We start from the raw sequence: 6,622 nt of genomic DNA, 5'->3' as shown, positions 1-6,622 counted from the left end.
ATTCAGTGTTCCCATGTTCTGTTTGAACAACTGCTTTTTGGGGCATGTACAGATTCCTCATGGGCACAATTAAGTGTTCTGGAATACTCATATTTAGCAATGTCATCCATAGATTGTCATGATCCACACAATCAAAAGTCTTTGCATAATCAATAAAGTACAGGTAAACATCTTTCTGATATTCTCTGCTTTCAGCCAAGATCCATCAGACATCAGCAATGATATCCCTCATTCCATGGCCTCATCTGAATCCGGCTTGAACCTCTGGAAGTTCTGTGTCAATGTATGCTTGCAGCCGTTTCTGTATTACCTTTAGTAAAAGTTTATTTGCATGGGATATCAGAGATTGTCCGATGATTTCTGCACTCCATTGGGTCATTTCTCTTTGGAATGGGCACAAATATGGATCTCTTCCAATCAGTCAGCCAGATGGTTGTCTTCCAAATTTCTTTACAGAGATGATTGAGTGCCTCCTGTGCCGCCTCACTTTCTTGAAAGATCTCAATGTTTATTCCATCAGTTTTTGCCAATTCCTTCAATGCACCTTGGACTTCTTCCTTCAGTGTCATTCACTCATGATCATATGCTACCTCTTGAAAAGGTTGAACATCAACCATTTCCTTTTGGTACAGTGACTGTGTATTCCTTCCATCTTCTTTTGATGCTTTCTGTATCATTCAATAATTTGCCCAGAGAATCTTTCAGTATGAAAGTCGAGGCTTGAATTTTTTCTTCAGTTCCCCCAGCTTGAGAAATGCTGAGCGTGTTCTTCCCTTTTGGTTTTCTGACACCAGATGTTTGTACATTTTGTTGTAATATTTGGCTTTACCTTCTTGAGCTGATCTTTGAAATTTTCTGTTCAGCTCTTGTACCTCCTCATTTCTTCTATTTGCTTTAGCATCTCTATGCTGGAGAGCAAGTTTCAGTGTCTTTTCTAATATCCATTTTGACCTTTTCTTCTTTCTTGTCTTCTTAATGAGTTTTTGCTTTCTTCTTGTATGATGTTCTTGATGTCATCCCATAACTCTTCTGGTCTTCTGTATTTAGTGTTTAATGTATCAAATTTTTTCTTCAGATAATCTCTAAATTCAAATGGGATATATTCAAGGTTATATTTTGGCTCTCGTGGACTTGTTTTCATTTTCTGAAGCTTCAGTTTGAATTCATATAAGTAGTTGATGGTCTCTTCCATAATCTGCCCCTGACCTTGTTTTAACTGATGATATGGAGCTTTTCCATAATCTCTTTCAGCAGATGTAGTCAATATGATTTCTATGCATTCCATCTGGTGAGGTCCCTATTTATAGTCATCTCTTATGCTATCTAAAGAAGATATTTGAAATTAACAACTCATTGGTTTTACAGAATTCTATCATGCAATTTCCAGCATCATTTCTATCACCAAGGCCATATTTTCCAACTACTGATCTTTCCTCTTTGCTCCCAACCTTTGCATTCCAATCACCAGTAATGATCAATACATCTTGATTGCATGTTTGATCTATTTCAGACTGAAAAAGTTGGTAGAATTCTTCTATTTCATCCTCACTGGCTTTAGTGGTTGGTGTGTAAATTTGAATACTAGTGGTATTAACGTGTCTTCCCTATAGGTGCATGGATATTATCCTATCACTTATAGCATTGTACCTTATGACTGATCTGGATATGTTCTTTTTGACAATGAATGCAACAACATTCCTCTTCAATTTGTCATTCCTGGCATAGAAAACCATGTGATTGTCAGATTCAAAATGGCCAATACCAGTCAAGTTTAGCTCACAAATGCCTAAGATATGGATGTTTATGCCTTCCATTTCATTTTTGACAACTTCCAATTTTCCCAGATTCATACTTCATACGTTCCATATTCTGATTTTCAATCAATGTTTATAGCTGTTTCTCTTCATTCTGAATTGTTACCCATCAGCTAATGAAGGTCTTGTGGACTTTTCTCCCATGGGCTTTACTCCATTCGCGTCATCACTGTTAACTCTACTTTGAGGAGGCAGCTCTTTCCAGTCACATTTTGAGTGCCTTCCAAGCTGAGGAGCTCATTTTCCAGCACTGTATCTGATAGTGTTTCTCTGCTATTCATAAGGTTTTCAGTGACTAAATATTCAGAAGTTCGTCACTCCTTCTTCTTAGTCTGTCTTCATCGGAAGCTCATCTGAAACCTGTCCACCATGGGTGACCCTGCTGGTATTTAATATACCCGTGGCATAGCTTCCAGATACAGCAACTCACAAGCCACCACAGTACAACAAAGTGACAGACAAGTGGGGGGTGCAGTCCCTCTGCCAGTAAAAATGAAAACATAAGCCCAGGGAAATAAAATGCATTACCCAGGCTACTCAACTGGTTTAGTTTCTCTCTCTACATGTCTTTACTTTTATTTATTTTAGCTTCATACCTATCATTTATAATCTTGGTTGTCTCAGTAGTCATCAGGAGCAGGAGGGATGGAGAACTATGGTCCCCTATTTCTTAGATAACACTCCAAAATGAAGAGCATGTTCCTTGAGAAGTCACACTTTGCCCACCATAATCTGGCCTCTTCCTATTGTTCATCATTTAGCATTCCTGTGCTTCAGCAACACTGAGCTATTGATAGCTCCTCTCTTAATTCTTTAGTTCTGCTATAACTGAAGTATCACTTTAATAAACAGAACTTCATTTTCTCGCACTTTAGAGGGGCTACAATCTGAGTTCAGGGCATTTCTCTAGGGAAAGACTTACTATTTTTGTAGACTCTGTGGGGAGGTCCTTGTTTCCTTTCCACATCTGTGGGCTTGGTGCCCCTTGAAGATCTCTATGTGCTTTGGCATCAATCTTCCCCTGGGTCTAGAAGTTCACAGCCCAGGAAACCTGGGTCCAAAGGACTTGCTCTGCTTCCAGCTCTTGTTTTCTGGTGGTATTTAAGTCCTTCTGATCTCTGTTTGCTTGTGTAATTTCCTTACCATCTCAAAAGAGATTGATTCAAGATATAATCTAATCCTTTAGATTGTTGTATACTGCTTCATTAACATGTTATTGTTAAGTGCTATTGAGTTGATTCTGACTCACAGTGACCAGGTTTCCAAGGAGCAACTAGCTGATTTGAACTGCCAACTTTGCAGTTAGCAGTTCATGCTTACCCAACAGTACCACACCAGTACTGTCTCATTAACATCATATTCATTAGGATTATTACACAAGATAATTACATTAGTTCATCAGATGGAGGATAATTGTATGATAGTGAGAATTATCGCTTAGCCAAACTGACACATAATTTGGGGAGACACAATTCAATCCACAGTGGTTCCCAACACAACTTTCTTTCCTTTGGTCCTCATTTTCTCTTATGCCATGAATACTAGCCTCTACAGTGGGCTACGTTTTACTCATATTTCAAGATTTTATTTCAAATGTTATGTCTTCCAGAATGATGTCTCTATTCTCAGTTCAAGAGAGGGATTCTTCCATTGTGCCCCCTTAATATTACATACTTATGCTAAGTTAAAGTGTGATTATCTATTGATATATCTTCTCAACTTTATCCTCCTGGCTTGTGACAAAGATGGAGTTTTATTCCTCTGTATCAACAGAATCTGACAAAATACTAGGTGGTCAACAACTATTTGATGAGTGATTGAATTCATGAATGAATGTTCATTCACGTGGCTTTATTGTTATTCACATTACATTGATAGGCACACTCAAGTCATTTATTGGTCCACATAAGATTTCATATTACTCATTTTTAAAGCATCCTGTTGGTTTATCATATGGCAAATTCTTTTTACTTTGACACCTGACAAATGAGAGTCACACGTTAGCCAGGATAAAATTTTCATTCTACTGTCAATTTTCTGGTCCTCATGGAAGGATCCATGTTCAAAGTTTTATTTTATTCCTTTCAGATTATTGTAATGTCCTTTTGGCTGGTGTCCCAGCACACATAATCAACAGACATACATTGGTTTGAAGTGTTGCTGTTGCAATCCAATTCAACAGTGGATCAAATAAGCACATAGCTCTGGTTTTTGTGTCATCAAGAAGCAAGTGGAAAATTATTATTAGTTTCATGTAGTTCTTATTCCTCTGGAGATATAAGGCAAAATTGTTCTCTTCTGGTGTTTTGTCCACTGAGTTTAAGTGAATCAAGCAGCAGGTTCTCTACTATTTCCTTTGGGAATCTCTTTCATTGTCAAATAGCAGAGTCAAGAAGAAGAAAGAAAGAAACACAAACACCTTAAACTTATATTAGGTTTTCTTTCTAGCCTCTGTGTAGTTGAATTCCAACGCATCTGTACTTAATGTAATGTATCCTTTGTCCAAAAGCTATATTATTTATTTATTTTTGTGATTCTCAATGAAGGCATTGCCTTTATAATGACCCATTTAATCCCAGTTACTTGGAAATGAGTTAACTACTTCCTCCTTTACACAATCTAAATTGGTTTAACATCTTTCAATGCAAGTTATTTGTGTTATTCCCTGCACATGCTAATATATACACCTCCATCTGACTACAGACATCAGGTACAAACAAATGATTTCAGGGGCCCAGGAGTGAATTGCTATATTGATCTATTAAATAGACCTAATATGCTTGTTTGGGTTTGAAGTCACTTGCGATCAGCAGCATTTTAGTGAAAGGCTTAGCATGTGAATGATTTAGTGGGAGGCAAAGCCTTATTGCCTAACTACCTCCAGGGAATAGTATTCAAAGAAGTTTCCCCAAGGACTCTCATTACTAGCAGGTTATGGTATGAGGCTTGATTTCATTTCCCTCCATTAAAAGAATCCTCAAAATTACATTTGGAGTATAGGGCAAGGAATTGCTCTTCACAATTACATACTACAGTCTTTAGGGAGGATTTTAACACAGAGGAAAGAAAGTTTTCTGGGATTTGAAGTACTGCTGTTCAAATACCAATCTTTCTTCCCACCTTCAGAATATTTGAAATACTAGTGGCATGACTTCCAACATCACAGCAGTACAAAAACTACCAAGGTATGCAACTGACAGACAAGGAGAGGACCACTCATTAACAACCTGTGATGTGCAGATGACACAACCTTACTTGCTGAAAGTGAAAAGGACTTGAAGCACTTATTTCTGAAAATATGCTTTATACCTTAATATAAAGCAAAAATCTGCACCAAACCCACTGCCATTGAGTTGATTCCAACTCATAGTGACCAAGTTCGGGTTTCCTAGACTAAATCTAGGGAAGCAGACAGTGGTTTGTGGGTTTGAACTGCCCGTCTTGTAAATAGCAGCCTAAAGATCAATAAGTTACATCATGATTAATGGAGGAAATATTGAAGTTGTCGATTATTTTATTTTACTTAGAGTCACAGTTAAAGTCCATGGAAGCAGCAAACTGCATTGGGCAGATCTGCTGCAAAAGGCCTCTGTAAAATGTTAACAAGCAAATATTTTATCTTGAGGAATAAGGTGCACATGACCCAAGTCTTGGTATTTTTAATCACCTCATATGCTATGAATTGGAACCGACTCAATAATACTTAACAATAACAACAGCATGCCTGTGAAAGCTGGACAATGAATAAGGAAGACTGAAGAAGAATTGATGTCTTTGAGTTATGGTGTTGGTGAAGAATATTGGGCATATCATGGGCTGCCGAAAGAACAAACAAATCTGTCTTGGAAGAAGTACAGCCAGAATGCTTCTTAAAAGTGAGAATAGGAAGACTTTGTTTCAAATACTTTGGACATATTATCAGAAGTGACCAGTCCCTGAAGAAGGACATCATGCTTTATAAAGTAGCTAGTTGGCAAAAACGAGGGAAATCCTCACTGTAACAGTGGCTGTGACAATGAGCTTAATCGTAGCAAAGATTCTGAGGATGGCACAGGGCCAGGCACAGTCTCATGCCATCGTACACAGGGTGGGTTATGGGTCAGAAATCACTCAATGGCAACTAACAAGTGTGCAGCCTTCAAAATATTATTTGAAATCTCGGAATTTCAAATTTCTTTATTATAAGTTGGGGATAATAATATGATATTTATGATTCTTGCAGAGATTAGATGGAATAAGGTATGTAGACAATATTGATACATGTTAGACACTCAAAGTTCTGAGTTTTTTCCCTTTTTTCTATTGCTAAGAAGTTCATTGTATTGCACAAAACAATGAGAATATTTTTTTTTCTCAGTGTAGGTGAACATCTGTTATGAAGCTATTATGTGTTATAAGAGATTGGAAATCAAGGTATACTCTATATGTAATTGGTAATAAATAACCACAAATGATATTAAATAGAAAATTCCATATTAATTGAAGATACTGCAGTTTGCTAATCTACTTCACAATCAGGTCCCTTAATAGCTCTTGACTTATAAAGCCCTTAATTTTTCTCTCCAATGTATCTCTTTTTATCCTTGAATATTATTTGGAGACTTTGCATCTTGCCTGTTTGTCTCAATGTATGTAAATGTATCCTACTAAAAAGTTATTATTTCAGATATTCTGTGGGGTTTTGTTTTCCTGTTTTGTTTGTAATGATTTGATCAGTAATATTAAGTTCTCAGAACAGAAAAGTGTGTGGAATTTGGAGGACTGTTGAGTAGACAGGGATAACTATGCCAATCACTTTTTTTTTTTTT

The sequence above is a fragment of the Chrysochloris asiatica genome, unplaced genomic scaffold (assembly GCF_000296735.1).
Source record: "Chrysochloris asiatica unplaced genomic scaffold, ChrAsi1.0 scaffold00086, whole genome shotgun sequence".
In the NCBI taxonomy this organism is placed as follows: Eukaryota; Metazoa; Chordata; class Mammalia; order Afrosoricida; family Chrysochloridae; genus Chrysochloris; species Chrysochloris asiatica.
Note: the sequence above shows the minus strand (reverse complement) of the source record.